This window comes from Leptonychotes weddellii, chromosome 16 (genome assembly GCF_054177405.1).
Source record: "Leptonychotes weddellii isolate Sample4059 chromosome 16, ASM5417740v2, whole genome shotgun sequence".
NCBI lineage: Eukaryota > Metazoa > Chordata > Mammalia > Carnivora > Phocidae > Leptonychotes > Leptonychotes weddellii.
In genome coordinates this window covers 14,696,068-14,713,394 of record NC_138384.1, presented here as the reverse complement: position 1 = coordinate 14,713,394, position 17,327 = coordinate 14,696,068, and the positions used below count along the sequence as shown (strand labels likewise).

Sequence of the window (17,327 nt, the reverse complement as noted above, 5' to 3'; positions counted from 1 at the left end):
TAATACCAGAATATCGAGGACATGTTGAAAATAGATTCCATGCTAGATTTAATCCCCTCCACCCCCACTACCCCTCCCTAGCATAGCTTGCTTTAGGGATTGAGACCAAAGAGAATGCTCAGCTTCAAGTAACCTTTTGTCCAGCTACTGTTTGAATAGGGCTCATCCTTTTTCTTTCATTCCTCCACCTTGGATCTTCATTCCTCTGATGTTGTTAGTAGCAATGATGTGATGGCTGGGGCATTAGACACTGTGTGAGTTAAAGATTGAGCAAGGGGGCTAAGTCAGAGCCAACCAAGATGGTAGCTCCTATGCCATGTGGCTATAGTATTTTAGTTAATTAAAATTATATTAAAATTCAGTTCCTCAGTCATACATCCTACATTTCAAGTGGTCAGTGGCCACATGGGCTAGTGGCTACCATTTTGGACAGTGCAGATATGGAACATTTCTATTCTTATAGAAAATTCTGTTGGACAGTCCTGGGCTAGTTAGACCTGGACTATCTGCTCCATCTGCCTTTGGCTAAGCCGCTGTACCTGAGCCTATTCATCTATAACATGGAAATAATAATAACATCTACTTCTTCAGGTGATTGTTGGGATATTTAAATGAGGCAATATATGTGCTGTCCAATAGAATTTTGTGCAACGGTGGAAATGAAATCTTCTTTATCTGCATTGTCCATTAGGGTAGCTGCTAGGACATGTGGCTGTTGAGCCCTTAAGATGTGGCTAGGGTGACAAAGAAACTGAAGTTTTAATTTTATTAACTTTTAGTTAATGAAAATGTAAATATCCACATGGCGCTTGCGGCTACTGTACTAGACAGTGCGGGTCTAGAGCAGAGCACTTGAAATAAACATTAGCTTTTGTTTCTGTTGGTTCTTCCACCAGTTTAGAAAAGGTGGATAATGATATAGTACAGGTTTGAAGTGTAAATGAGAAAATATTCATGAAGGTGCTAAATAAATATTACTTATTTAACAAATTTTTTTCACCATGAATAAAACTTATTTACAAATAGAAGGCCTATGGAAATAGAAGGCTTATGAATAGGAATCACAAGGCATCATGAAATAATAAAGGACCAAGTAAATACATTTGTCTTCTGTTTAAATGTTCAAATAAGTTTGAATTCCAAGAAAGTTAAAAAGTTTAAGTGCAGAAGACCAGTGAGAGGATCGTTATTTTTCTTTTTGTCCCCTTAATGTCATGTGTTATCACTAACATATAGGCCAAACTGATTTTCTGAAAGGTCATTGGATCAGCTGCATCATTTACTAGTATGAATAATTTAATCTGGCAGTATTTTTGCTCATTTTTGCAGGGAGCCACAGGTTTGGGGGAAAGCAGGATCCTTTCTTTTTAAATGCAGCTGCTTGAAAAGATGTACAATGGAAAAGAGTCTCCTTGGTGCTAAAATTTGGTCTGAGCCAAATCTGCAAAGCGAGCAGAACTGCTTTTGATTTCCTTACTTGCAGAGTTCGTTGGGAGTGGTGTCTACAAATTTCCCTTAGTGTGTGATTGTGTGCTCTCTTGTGTTGTTTTGTGGGAGCTTCTGCCATCCCAACTAAATCATAAGCTTCCTGAAGGCAAAGTCCAGGATTTTCTACTCGATCCACGCCTAGCACAACACTGATAGGTAGGTATTCTGTAAATGCATATTGACTTTTTTTTTTTTTTAAAGATTTTATTTATTTATTTGAGAGAGAGAGAATGAGAGACAGAGAGCATGAGAGGGAGGAGGGTCAGAGGGAGAAGCAGACTTCCCGCCGAGCAGGGAGCCCAACGCGGGACTCGATCCCGGGACTCCAGGATCATGACCTGAGCCGAAGGCAGTCGCTCAACCAACTGAGCCACCCGCGCCCATTGCATATTGACTTATTATTGATTTTTCTCTATTGCTTTTCTTGTTATAACACCAAATTTTATTATGTGGTTGTGACACAGTGAATACACTTAAGACCCTCCATGGCAATGAATAATGATTCTGCATCTATTTACAGTCACAAAATCCCCAGTGTTCTGCAAATGTGTCCCTGGACTCCAACATTTGTGGAGCCCCGGTTTGAGAAAAATCAGATCATTTGGGGGCATCAGCATCGCCCAGAACCTCTTTTTAAAGGTTGTCACTTATCTTACCAGTATAGAAACAACCTGACCTTTTTAATCTTAGGAAAAGTATTCAATTGAATCCTGAAACATTTGGTAAAAATTGCAGTGTCCATTTAAAAAAAAAAAATCATTATCAATTAAAATAGATAGGCTAGAGATGTGCCAGGTGGAAATAATGTTGAAGATACAGTTTTATAAAAGATTGAAGAATAATTGAGCTCCTTCTACCAAAATATTCAACTGAATATCTTGATCCATATCCATTTTAGCATTTCTTTGCATTAAAAAGAAAAAAAAAAAAACCAAACCTCAACATTTTTGGGGAAATTGGCCTGCGAAGCCAGTTGTGAGGGAAATGTGCCTATGCAGATCGTCCTGGGCCTGACTGGTAGAGTTGAAAAGGACCTCGGAGCTCAGATGGTCCAGTACTCTAGAGGTTAATGAACTGACTCACGATGACACAGAGCCAAGATCAGGTTCAGTTCAACTCTGAAGGGGCCCACTTGCCAGTGTAGACACAAGACATGATTCACTTAAATACAAATGCATCAGTGCTAGTTTAACCCCAATTGTTACAACGGTGCTACCTGGGGGCCCTGTGCTACAGTTTTATTAATCCCTAACTCCTCATTGAGATTACTGTATTTAAATGTCATCACCCAGCTCTAAAATATGCTTTCAAAATAACCGTGGTGGCCATGGGATACAAAGTAGTGGGAGAAAAAAAGGAAGCAGTAGAAGCCAACTTCTGTTTGATATGTAGACAGGTTTCAGTCCACTGGGCCCCTGGTGGTGGTACTGAGGCAGGCTTTACAACCAGGCCCGGACATCCCAGCTGTCAGAGGGGGACTGCCATCGCCACTGGCAGGGTTGTGCCTTTGGAGGCATTTGGGTCATTGGTAGAGTAGGATCAGAGAAAAGGTATAAAAAGTGAGATGAAGCAAAGGGGTCTATAAACTAAAGTCTTATGATGCAAGGTGGGGTGGGGGAGGCTCCTGGCATTAGACAGAGAGAAGATCAGAGTCAGTTAATAAGTTTGGGGTGCTGGTGACTGAAACCAGATCACTGGTGGCTGTCAGCTGGAGAGGGGCGTTATCCCAGGTGGATGGCGACCTGGTCAGCTCTGTTTCAGCGTGTGCCTTAGTATTCATTTCTCTCCACTCCTGCTCACTTTTTTCAATCCTTTGTCGAAAGACAGTGGAGGGTTGGCCTTTTCTCCCCCATGCTGATACAGGTAAAGGCAGAGACTGATGGTGCCAGCCTTAATTCCCCAAAGAAAAGGAGATCCAGATTTATGTGAATACCTTTAGTTCTGAAACAAGAAAAGATGAAACAGGTTGCATTCATGTATTCATGAAGCAGGCAGTATGTGTATTGGCGAATTCTGTACAAATTCACTTATTGTTCCATCCCTCTTATTTCTGAAGACCCAAGTGCTCATTTTCCCTCAATAACATAAAAGCATTTTTAGCACAACTGAATTTTTAGATTTAAAATGAGGTATCCACAGTTCAAAAATGCCCTTTGTGTGTGTGTGTGTGTGTGTGTGTGTGTATGCAACAAACTGATTAGAAGATCAGTGTGATTCCACTGGGAATAAAAGTTTGTTGTTGTTGTTTTGTTTGTTTGCTTGCTTTTGGTTTCTGAGATTTTTTTTAAAATCCAAACTAAAACAAAAGGACATCTTCCAGCTAAGAGAATTTTGTGGTCACGGGTCAGAATTTTGACATCTTGATAAAGATGGTGAGCTGCGACAGGCAGCCAGTTTTCCTTTCTTGGGTCTGTATAACTTGTCTTGCTTTTCCATTGATAGATGTTCTATCTTTGATAGCTGGAATGACAATTTTTATGGGGACTAGGAAAAAAACTCAGTTTAGGAACACTGGTCCTCAAATGTTTGCATTTCCATAAGTCACCCAGGGGACTTGTTTAAAAAAAAAAAACCAGACTGTGGTTCAGTATGCCTGGAATGCAGCTCAGGGATCTGTAATGTGTATGAGCAGCCCAAGCGATTCTGATCTGTGGCCACACATTGAGAGGTATTGGCCCAGGACGAGGAGGGCAAACTACAGCTAGTGGGCCACATCTAGCTCATTGCCTGTGTCTGCAAACGGAGTCTTACTGCAATGCAGCCACCCTCATTTGTTTTTGTGTTGTCTGTGGATACCATTGCACGGCCATGGTAGCATGGACTAGTTGTGACCAAGACTAGTTGTGACCAAGACTAGTTGTGACCAAGTTTAAAATATTTACTGTCTGGCCTTAAAGGAAACATTCGCTGACCTCTGATCTAGGAGAAGAGAAAAATTTCAACTTGTTGATGTAGGTCGATGAGCGTGTGAGTGCTTGTGTGCATGCGTGTGCGTGTGTGTGCGTGCGCACATGTGTATTCACCTGCATGTACACACGCGTATATACATCCACATGTACGTATAAATGCCCAGTATTTGTTTACCCATATAAAAGGTACATAAAAGGCTGGATGATTGGGTTAGAGGGCTGGAGGTTGAGGGTGGTGCTGTCAGCAGGAAGACTGTGATGTAGGAGTTAGCAGTGTTGTCTTTGTGGTTGAACAGACAGTGCTTCGAGAGCTGGCTTTGTTACATATTGGACCTTTGATCTTGGACAAGTTACTTTAGCTCTGTAAGCCTCGGTTTCCTAACCTGTGACAAAGGGGTGGTAGTAGTGCCTACCCAAGGTAATGGGAGCGAAGTGTGTGGGATTGTGTCTGTCACGTATCAAGTACGCAGTGAGTGTCAGCTCTTGGAGGCGTCGCTGTGCTCGCCAGTATTGGGCACTGCCACTTAGCTGCAGGGTTTTGAGGTCAGTAGATTTTGCTGCCATGCCTCTTTGGGCCCCCATGGGCTGACCGTGGGGTCCAAAGTTCAGGACTCTGGACAGCCCAGACCCTGTCAGTTCTGAACCAGGCATTTTTTGAGGCATGATCTTCTCTTATTAAATGTCATTTCCAATTTCCCCCTTGAATACACAATTTCAAAGAGGTGCCTGTACCTTTGGAAGTGGTTATTCCCGTCTCCTTTAAAAATATTGCTTAATTGTAGCCATGAAACCCTATTCCCCATCAGAAATTCCATCAAACAACAGCCAATAAATGGTAAATTGAGATAAGAACTGTGAAGAACATGTGTGCTTTGTTATACTTTCTTCAATCTACAGTGAATCACTGATGGTGGATATGATACAAATGAACCCTTTATATGCAGTTGTGAAAAGATCTCCCTATAATCCAGTGGCTATTTTCTTTCTGCTTTGCTTATTAACTATGGGCTAATTGGCTTAAAAAACAAACAAACTGAAAACACAAGACTCAGGTTAAACACTGTCTTTGTCCTATTTAGAAAAGAGGCTGAATTGTTCTGTGAGTGAGGAAAGAACAAATACAATACCATCATCATCATCATCATTATCACAAGTTTTTTTCTGTACCTGCTGAGTGCAGGCCCTGTGTGGGTCTCTGGGCATACCCCTCCAACCTTTACTCTAAGTCATTTATTATCACTGGGGAGGTTTTACCGCCTCACTGCAAACATTTCTGCTTATCATAGCTGGGGGTGGAGCATGCCGCTGAACACCCTACTGAGCATTGGATAGCACTACCCTGTCTCCACTATAGAATTATCTGGTCCAAAATGTCAATAGTGCCGCTGTTGAGAAACCCTAATTTCTGGGGAAGGAAATCCAGATCCCTTACTTCCTGGGCCAATTCCTGGCATAGGTACCAGATGATTAGTAATTTTAGCCCATTTATTACCTTGAGGCCCCCTCTAGAATCTTCTTCCTCCTCTGTAGCCTTTCTGCCATTGACTGCTTTGATATCCCAAGAAAGCATGCTTCTTGATTAAAAGCAGTTAATAAAGTAAAATATATTCAACTGGGGGAAGGTTATAACAGAGAAGGAGTGATTCACTCAGGATATGGTCCATAGATTCTTGGAGGTGAATGAATCCTTACCTTTGTGGTCATCCAGTATTGCATACCACAGTGATTCATGATGATTTCAAGTGGGCTTACACCAAACATTGCCTTTATTTTTAACTATTGCATATTTATTTTAACATGTTATAATATATATCCTAGTTATTTAAATGTGATATTAAAACAAAAATGTGGTTATTAAAAAGAAAATGCCAATAATTAGTAGTATTTAATAAGGGGTGCCTGGGTGGCTTAGTCAATTAAGCGTTTGCCTTTGGCTCAGGTCATGATCTCAGGGTCCTGGGATGGAGTCCAGCGACAGGCTCCCGCTCAGTGGGGAGTCTGGTTGTCCCTCTGCCACTCCCCCTGCTTGTGCATGCTCTCTCTCTTTTTCAAATAAATAAATAAAATCTTTAAAAAATAGTATTTAATAAGAGTAATTAGACAAATACAATTGACATGACAACTTTGTTCTAATGATTAATTTTTAGTAAGCATGCTTAAGTTTTAGAAAGTGAGTTGTTTTAAGAAGAAATACTAGGTAATTGTCCATTGACACAGGATATGGCAAAGCCACCAACATGGCATTAAAATTTCTCAGATCTGGGGAACTTTAATGTAGTTTACCCCCTTGTTTTGCCCATGAGGATAATATTAATAATGATTTAGAAAACACTGTCCCACTTACATACTACTGTGAAATGAAATACCCCAGTGCTTAAGGGCTCATAAGAATGGTAACATTCATTTTGCTCATGAACCTACAATTTGGGCAGGGCTTCACGAGGACAGCTCATTTCTGCTTCTGTCAGTGTTAGTTGGGATGACTGGACAGCTGGGGACTGGAATCCTCTGAATCCTTGCTTATTCACTTGTCTGGTGCTTGATGCTGGTGTCAGGACTTCAGGTCTTTGTATGTGGTATTTGGCTTCTTCACAACATGGTGGCTAAATCCCAAGGGTGAGCATCCAAGACAGAAGACAAGGCAGAAGCTGTTTTGCCTCCTGTCGCACAGCATCACTTCCACTTCAGTCATAGGGAGTGGGGACATAAGTCCACCTCTCACCTCTGTGGAGGAGTGTCAGTGCACATTAATACATCCCTTTGGAATGGGATATACTGCTGCTACCCATCTTTGGTAAAAATAGTTTGCCATAAGCACCATCACATGTATTAGTATATTTAAATTCTTGGAATAATTTTGTGTGAATCCTTTTATCACCTTCCTTCCCTGCTGTTTTCCGGATAACAGAATTGAGGCTCAGAGAGCTTAAGTCACACGTCCTTTAACACATAGCTAGTTTGTGACTGAAACAAAGTTAAAGTAGTTTTGGGGTCCAGACGAGACATTCCTCACCAGGTTGCCAAGTTCACAGGGGTCTGTCTCACATTCTTGCTTATCCCCTCATGAGGGCCATTGCTTTCTCTCCGCCTAGGACCATTCATTGTGCAGCTCTGGAATACCGCTTAGAAACAAAGATCCCTGCCTGTTAGAGCCTCCCCCATTCAGTCCTGAGATGTTTTAGAGGGAGGCTGTTGACTGTTTTTTTGTTCAGTCAAGCAGCTTAATTTCTTTTAAGGCACTAAGACTGGAAGGTCAAAATCTCCCGGTCAGCCTGATGCAGAGATAATTGTGTTGACCACATTTTCCTGAGCCTTCACAATGTTTTCAGGTTTTTAAGTATGGAATATTTCAAATAAAATACAAAAATAATACTCATTCCCCACCACCTAGCTCTAATAGAGCTTTGCCATATTGATTGTTTCACTTTAAAAAATAGGACATTATAGATATCCACATTTCCTCTCTACCTCCCTAGAGGTAACCACTATTCTACTTTTGTTTATATCATTTCATTTTCATTGTTGTTTCAAATATATATACATGTTTTTATTTATGTATAGAAATAATGTATTCTTTAAATATACGTGAATTCCTACATTTTGTTCAACATTATAGTTTTGGATTTATCTGTGTTTAAACTTTTAGAAATAATTTATTCTTTTATCTGTTCTCTAGTGTTCCACTCAATACTGAATTTGATGGGCGTAAGATGACATTTTAGTATTGTTTTAATTTGCATTTTTGTGGATTACTGGTGAGTGTGAACACCTTTTCATAAATTTACTGCTCATTTGGAGTTCTTAACGTTAATAGCCTGTTCATTTTTTCTGCTGATTTTTTTTCCTATCAAGTTTTTTTCCTTATAAATATGTAGGAATTCTTCATATGTTCTGATCAGAATACTATGCTAATTATATATGTGGAAAATATCTCCATCTACTCTGTGACTTTTCACTTTGTTCCTTGTGCATTTTGTGATATAGAAGTTTTAACTTTCAGTACAACCAAAATTAGCAGCCTTTTCCTTTATGGTTTGTACCTTTTGTGTGTTGTTTAATCACTTCTTCCCTACTGAAATGTCAGAAAGATATTCTTCCATGTTTGATATTGAGTTTGGATGATTGTGCCTTTTCATGTTTAAGTATTTAATCTATGTGCAGTTTTTTTCCATTTTGGGAGAAAGTGATCTAATTTTCTTCTTTTCTAAATGGATGGTTGATTGTCCTAGCAGCATTTGTTGAAAAGTCCATAATTTCTTCCCATTGATTTGCAGTGCAGTTTTGTCATATGCCAAGTTCCCATACATCTGTGAGACTGTTCCAAATTTTCCGTGTCTGTCTATATGTTAATATTAGATGGTCGTAATTACTGTAGCTTTGTGATAAGCTTTGTTATCTGGTGAGTGAGGCTCCCCTCCCTTAGTAATTCTTTGTGAAAATTGCCTTGCCTATTCTTGACTTTTTGCTTCCATCTGATTTTTAGGGTCAGCTTGTCAGCTGTGCTAAGAATTTTGTCCTGCTGGGGGTTTTGATTGGCATTGTATTTAATTCTTAGATTGTTTTCAGGTCACTTACCACCTTGAAATAAAGTTTTGCCTTCCATGAACAAACTGTAGCTCTTCACATAGTCGTGTCTTTCGTTGAGTCTTCAGGGTTGTCTCTTTAGGCATTTGCGCATGTGGATAGGTCAGAATGCTTTTCTAGAGGTGCATGCCCGCTCCTCCTGTGCCCGCCGATCTCCGCAGCCCAGCGAAGAGCCTCCCAGTCATTGGTGATGATGGAGCAGCTCTGATAGCCTGTGGACAAGGGCACTGTGGAGATGGGGATCCCTGCCCACCTTTCTAGTCAGTCCCCTTGCTGCTGGAGTCAGTTACGGTGGATGGGGGCAGGGTAGAAGACAAGGAGTTGGGAGGCTGAGACCCAGGCAGCAGGTCTGAGGAAGAGGCCCGCCAACCCCTGTCATTGTGAGCGTACAGTTATTTCCTGGGCCCAATGACTTTCTGTGTTCTAGTGGCAGTTTATCAAGTCTTCGGAACGTAGTTTCCAAACGAAACTGCTTGGGTTCACATCCCACCTCCACCATTTGTTAGCCTGGGAAACATGCTTAATTTATTCATACCTCAGTTTCTTTATTTGTCAAGAAGGGAATCTCATGGGGTTGTTTAGAGAAGTAAAAGTTAAAATCAGCAAAGTTCTGAGAATAGTGTTGTGCCTTTTGGGGCTTACCTGCTGCTCCAACATCACCACTGTATTGTTCGGATATAGTGAGCCATCTCTGATTCAAGTTGGTATTTTCCTGCGTGCGCTTTCTCTTAAAGTGAACTTCCTGGGACATACTCGAACTTACAGGAGGTTTATGGTATCTATTTGCATATTCAAGGTTCTTAAAATATTTGTAGTAGGAAAACTGTTTCATCTTATTTAGGCCAATATTTTCCAAATCCACTTGTTCATTGAACTCTTGTTTTTTCCAGAGAGTACTTACGAACATCACTGTCATTAGTATTCCATAGAAGACCATTTCAGGAATAGTCCTTAGGGCATTACTTATAAAAATTATTTTTATGTTGGCATATGGTACAGAAAGACGTCCCAAGAAAATATATTCTTAGTGAGGGGTTTGAAAACAGAAGTTAGCTAAGGAAGGGAGATTGACATTGGTAGGCAGGCTCTGATCAGTAAAATATCCTTTAAGTATATTAAAAAACTATACCATATGTTAGCCAAAGAGCTCCCACCAATTATAAATATATTCATATAACTTAGGCATTGAATAAAAGGGAGGCATCAGTTTTTTTTTTTTTAAGAAAAAACATTGTAATTTTGGTGGCCATATTGCAACCTGGTGCTGAGATAGAATTAGATTCATTTTGTGGAAGCCCCATTGGAGTTTCTCCTAAAGGCAGGAAGGCTGGTTTATTGGTATTAATCATAGTTCATTTACTGCTTGTTTTTGTTTCTTCAAAGAACTCAGGTTGCAATTGGGAATGGCATTTTGGGAATGCTGGGAATGCTACTGAGATACATATTGAGTCTCCCATCCCTCATATGTGTTTTGTTATGTCCTTTGCCATATTCTCTACCAACAGCCTGTGAAAATGTTTGACTAGTTAATTGCTCTGAATCAGGGATAAAATGCAAGGCAAAGCAGAGAGGAGGCAGCTCGGTGCTGCCACCTTCCCTTTCACCGTCCTGTCACGGCTCTGGTTGCTCTTAGCTGAGGGAGAAGTAGATTATGCTGTGTTTGATCCAAACAATTAGCTCTTTATCAAGTAAAGCAAAGCAAAACCAATTGTAAACATGATTTCCTTCCGTTTCGTGAAAAATCTTTTCTTTGAATAGCTTCCCCCAATCCCTATTTCCAGCCTCCACCCCTCCCCCCCCCACCATGGCACTTTTTAATTGCAGTAAGGTGACATCTCATTGTGGGCCACTGATGCATTTGAAAGCTGCTGGGGGCAGGACCTGGTGGGAAAGGTTTGACCATGAAGAGAACTAGAACTGAGGAGAGAACTTTCTGGCGGGGCCATCCCTCTTCTTAATTATTCATCCATCATTCCTTCTCAGTAATGCAGATTCCTTCCATTAAAGTGGTTTACCAGATAAAGTCAACAATAAAATCCAGATGATTTGCTGATAAACTGTATTACCTCCAGTTCACATATGTTGGAATAAAATGTCTAGTTATAGGTCTAGGTGCTTCTAGAATCTTAAAAACAGCTATTTTATAGCCTTGGTTTCCATGGCTCATGTTTGGTTCTTCCAACATGCTCATGCTAAGTGAGATGTCTTGGGTTAACTTGAAGTAGGTACATTTTGTTGTACAGTTTTATGAATGAAGTTTTATAGCTGTCATCTCATATTTCTTTTCAAACAAACTTACTATAGGCACTTAAGTATCTAGGAATTATTCAGAAATCAAGTTAAACTAGTAACTTTTGGCTTATCTGTCAAAGATAGATCTTTATGGGACTTAATCACTACTTAAGCAGAAACATTAAAATACAAAATGAGGTTTGTTTTTCATTAAAAAAGAAAACTGGTAACACTTGCAAAATGTAAACATTGTTGCCTAGTAAATTATAATCGGATTGCTGTTGGATTACATATTACATTGTGCTAACGCTAAAGGACCCATTCCCAGTGATGTCATTACAGGCTCTGAGTAGACAAGATCTATTACTATTAAAAAAGGCTGTGCTAACAATTTGCAACAGTCCAGGAGTAATTCGGGGTAGAATGGATTAGAATTGTAAAGAGGCATTTCTTTTTATTGAAAAGAAACTTTCACATACTCGATTTTTACTCGGTTGGGGCAATATTCATTAGCCACAGACCATTTTATTGATTTAAAAAGTATCTTCAGTACTGCCAAATTTGTTTCTCTGTGTACAGTTGATTTTACAAGAGGATCAGATGAAGGAGAGGTTGAGGCTTGCAGAACAAAGTTTTTCTCTTTGTGCATGCCTCTCTTGTTATCAGCGCAGATAAAATAAGAAGTGAATGGTCACGTAAATAGTTTTTAAAGCAGATGCTTTTTATTTTATACTCGTTTTATTTGCTCCACAGACAGGATGCATCTGTGATTCTCATATGTCCACTAGTGGGTGCTGCAGTGCTTCCAGCTTTCTGTATGTTGTTATCTGGGCCCAGTCTTAAAAAATCATGTAGTGAATGGCGAATTTCCCTTTAGAGCTACTGTGCTGTCAAGAAAGACACCAAAAATACATTTGGAAGATGGTATCTACTGAAATTATTTACTAAAATTTTTGAATAATGTGCTTGAGATTGCTACTCACTTTTTGCTAGAATTCATTTATATTTGTGAATTGTCACATTTATTCTTGTTTGATCGGCATATATGTTGAAGTCCACATTATGCAGGAAAAGAAAGGTACTTAATGCCATAGTACAAATTAACAATATTTATTAGGAGAAAATCCTGCCTTTTTCTATTACAGACAAACACTTAACATGTTCAGTTTATATGATTTTGAGTATGAGGCAGTGCAGTTGTGGCTGAAGATGTCTATTTGATATTTAGGGAAGAATTTGATGCTTTAATAAGGGAATCCTCTGTCTCCCTCATCCATCATCCGCCATCCTCATCCATCCAAACAACACTGTAAATTTGTCAGAGTCTTTTCCATATTCAGTACTTGTATAAATAATGGCTGCTGTGATTTGAAAAAAGGGAAATGTGCACTTTCCAGCTATGTTATATATCTGATCACAGTCATGGCGACATTTCATAGTTTTTGTTTTGCATTGCTCAGCCTCAGTGCATATAACTTAAACTCCAGAGCCAAAGGACGTTTTTGTATGTTGACCCTTTTTGTGGTTAGTATTTGCCAAAATGAAATTAGTTGGGGAGGGGGTGCTTTTCTACAACAGATGAAACATAGTCTCTGCTCCATTAGTATACCTTTATCATTGCCCATCACCTCTCCGTCTCTCCTTTGCTATTTTAGGGATTATTCAGGTTCTGTGCAATATTCTGAAATTAATCAAAGGAAGCAGAACCCCATGCCTCATTATACGTCACAGGAAGAGGGTGGTTTCCACAATGCAGTAGCTTTGTGATGTTGTCTAGTTGTGTAACTAGAATTTTATTATCTTTAAAAAGAGGTTTTCGTTTTCACACAATAAAACCTTTTCATGTTAAACTTGTACAAGCAGTGGATCACTCCATGTGAGTGTAACAAAGGGTCTGAATTGAACTGATAGGCTGTTTCCCTTATGTAAATAAGGAACTGATCTGTGAACAATGTTCATTTCTTTCTTTGATTTTTAGCTTAGGAGAACAGCTGTATGTCCTTAATGCATTTTGGGTCGTAGAAGCTTTCTATGCAATGAGATAGGAGCAAACTTACAGGATGCTTATCCAGTCTGGACCTTGTATTCTATCTCATCTTTTTTATAATCAAGCTCTACAAATTATTTTTCCCAGTAAATTAGTGGCCATTGTACAGATTGCAGACACTTAGTTTGATTGAAAGTAATAAAAGGAGATTATCCACCAGGTTGGTTGAGTGAAGGTTCTGATTTGACCCACTGCCTGGAGAGAAAAGAATTAATCTTATAAACCCGACTCACTTCTGCCATGCTTTGAAAAACTGCCAGGAATGCATTTGATCCCTTTTGTCTTAAGTCCATTGAGAACTAAAGGTGAAGTGGGACAGATCCGATGTCTGAACCACAGAAACGGTGGCCTCCGTGTTTCACTTTGTGTGGTATCTTGAACTTGAATGAGGGCTTTTCCTTGCTCCCTGAATAAATTCCTACCACCACAATCTTTGAATTTTGTGGAAGGGGAAGAGAAGGAGAATAGTTTTCATTTGTTACCTAAATTCTTTGTGCTGGGTGCTGTTTTAGATTTTACGTTTGGAATGTATGTATTTAGATTATATATGTTTTCATATCTTATCCTCATGAAATAAAATGCTATTACACCAACTTTATGGGTGTGGGTCAGGTTCAAAGAGGTGAAGTGCAAGATCCTACAGCTAGTAGGTGGATGATTTGAAATTCAGACCCAAGCTTTTTTTTCCCTACAAAGCACATGTTTGTGAACATCATGCTCTCCTGCCTATTTTGAGAGCGCAAAGGTGAAAGCGTTAACTCGAGAAGATCAGAGTTGGATCCTGTAGCATGCCCTGAATCAGTCTGGCATAGGGAGGCACTCAGAAGAAATGAATGAATGAAGAAGTTCATCGGTGAAGTTAAGGGGAGGACCTTTTGTCCTTCTTAGCAGATAGTGTGGTAAACTGGAAGGGGCACAGGCTTTGGAGCTTGCCTGACCTGGGTGCATGTACTCTCTTCTTTGTTGTTGTTTTCACTGGGAGTGCACCACTCACCTCTCTGAGCCTCTGTTTCTGTCTCCATAACATTCCTCATGGGTTGTTGCGAGCCTGGGGGAAGATGGCCTGGTGAATGTTGCATGGCTTATAATAGCCCGAAGGTCTGTCCCAAAGATGTGATAAGCTGCCTCAGGTGGGAGGTTGGAGGTTGGGGATGGTCTATGGCACCAAGAAGAAGGCAGAGGGAGCTTCCTGTATGTCATGTTGGAAGAACCTTAAGGACCCAAATCCCAGCCTAGAGGTGACACATAGTAGGACTCACACTTACCTCAAAAACTTTTGAGCCCTGAAAAGATAACTGTTCTGCCAGAGGTATTTTAGGATATACTTTATGTAAAATGATAGGGTCAACTCTGATCTTTATTTTAACTGTAATTCCCAGTGGGCATCTGGAATAGCACTGAGCATTCAATACCAGTCCTGACTCTCATTAATGGAGGCAAGCCTGTTTTACTGGAGTAGGCACTGTATGAGCCTATCTCACATCCACTTCTCTCTTCCTTTGTATTTTGATTTCTGTCCTGTTGTGTGGACAAGAGAGAGAGAGATGGAGAGAAAACAAAGAAACGTTGTGCTGGAAATCGTTTCTTTCCCTCAAATTCTTCAGGTCCTTCTGTTTGAGGGTGTTTTTCTTTTGATCTTTTGTTTTTTTTTGTTGATGATGGTTGCAATCCTTTCCCAGAGTTACTCCTTTTACAGTCTTTTTTTTAAAGATCATTTATTTTAGAGAGTGTGCGAGGACGTGTGAGTGGGGTGAGGGGCAAAGGGAGAGGGAAAGAGAATCCCAAGCGGACTCCCTGCTGAGTGGGGAGCCTGACCTGGGGTTGGGTGGGTAGGAGCTGGAACCCATGACCCTGAGATCACAACCTGAACCAAAATCAAGAGTCTGCGGCTCAACCAACTTAGCCCCCCAGGTGCCCCACCCCTTTTTTCAAATCTTGAGATGTGGTAGTAGAGAATGAAGGAGGCAAAGGAAAGAGTTAAGGGGTATGGAGGTCAAGAGGATAAATGACATGGGACCAGGCTGGGAGGCCACACAGGGGCGGCACTGGCTTTGCAGGTTAGTATGTTAAGGGCTGCTCTGTGGGCTGTTTTCCTTGTTTCCTTCTTGCCTTTGTTTTAGCCAGAGTCCAGCTCCTGGTCTGCAAGTTGTTCCGCAGATGGCTCAGCGGCAGACTCCCAGCTGGGCCGATTTAATCCACGGAGTGTGCTTGTGTTTGTGTTTGACAGTCAAGACAGGGAGCAGGAACACTGTTTTCATTGGGATCGGCTTCAGTTGTTTCTCCAAAAGCAGTTGGTTGAACTGCTCCACTGTTTCTGGAGCCATTATGCCATGAAGTGAAGTTTGGATGAAGGACAGATGTATTATCTAGGAAGGAATCCTGGTTCTTCTTCCAAAGAATGTTCAGCCATTGCCTATGCCAACAAATGAAACTGTTCTCCAGTGTTCTGTTTTATAGACTGTTTCTGGGGGAGGAAAAAAAAAAAAAACAACCCTATGACATTAATCCTCCTTTGCTCAGAAGCAAGTAAGTAGCAAGGATCGGTTAATATCCATTTTATAGGTGAGGAAGCAGAGGCACTGAGAGATGAAATAATAGATAAGTGCTTCTCAGAATTGCATGTATTTATGGAGTGCCTAGGGATCTTGTTATAAATGCAGATTTGGATTCAGCAATCAGGAGAGGAGACCTGAAAACCTGTATTTAAAACCTGTGCCATGGCAGTGGAGATACTGCCGGACTGTGATTCATACTTAGAGTTTCAAAGATGGGTCTCATTTCCATAGGTAGTCAGCAAAATACTAGATAACGCTAGTTGCCTATGCCCCAAGGAACCAAAACAATACAGTCTTCTAATCAAGACTCTATCTGAATTGCTTCAAAATAGTTAAAATATGAAGCATACCATTTACTGACTGTTCTGACCATAGGGCATAAAATAACCAGATTGACAGGTTTGGTTTTCAGCAGATTTAGGTAGTTAGCCTGGTTTCATGCAGCCATAACCATAGCCTGCCTTAGATAACAGATGCATTAGAAATTGTATCCATGCATCAGGAACAAAGTAGTGCTTTAAACAGAAGGCAACTGCTAGCTTGTAGATTCATAGTTCATTCCAGCTAAAGCCTATAAATCGTGTGTATGTATGTGTATGTGTAGGTCCAGTGTTAACTCTGTTTCTAACCGTACTCCTGTAGTCTATTTCCTTATAACATGTTATCAGAGCAGAGCTGGCCTCCATGAAAGACAATCTTTCCCATGTGCTGCTACTCAGAAAGATTCCACAATTTGTTGATGACTTGCACATCTGTGTGGAAGTCTAGGCTACTGCCCTCAGCTGCAGGAGTTTATGCTCTCTCCCCTCTAGAATATGATTACCCAGAAGTACGCAATAGTCACCTAATGGGGAGCAGGTGTAAGAAGAAACAGTAATTTTGAACAAAAGGAATGAATGTGAAATGCAGCATGAAGGATTTAGGTTAGACATCCACGTGTGGGAAAGATTCTCTTCTGCTGGTAAAAGCAGTGAAACATTGGAACGCAGGATCAAAGCAGAGTTGTGGCACATTCTTCGGGCATTTGAAAGAAAAGGGCAGGTGGTTTTATTTCAATGCTTTTTACACAGCTCCTCCCAGAGGGAGGCAAATGAATCCTGCAATTGCTGGAGATCATTTTCAGTTCTGTGATTCATGAGAGATGAATTCTGGGGACATTTGATTAAAAACCATGTCAGAGAGCCACATATTCCAGAGGTCCTTTCTGATCATCCTAATTGATGTGGGGATGTCATTTTTTGGCACGAGTATTTAAGTATTTAAGACCAGTTTCATGTAAGGTTTTTTCATTTGGATGATTCTCACCTATACTTTCTTTTTTTTTTTTAAAGATTTTATTTATTTATTTGAGAGAGAGAGAATGAGAGACAGAGAGCATGAGAGGGAGGAGGGTCAGAGGGAGAAGCAGACTCCCTGCCGAGCAGGGAGCCCGATGCGGGACTCGATCCTGGGACTCCAGGATCATGACCTGAGCCGAAGGCAGTCGCTTAACCAACTGAGCCACCCAGGCGC

The 17,327-nt window shown here is 40.5% G+C and overlaps 1 long non-coding RNA gene across 2 annotated transcripts in view; it reads left to right on the top strand.

Moving 5' to 3' along the window:
- Positions 1–17,327, top strand: part of LOC115944040 (uncharacterized) — an 892,253-nt gene that overhangs the window by 278,836 nt on the left and 596,090 nt on the right. The window lies entirely within an intron of this gene.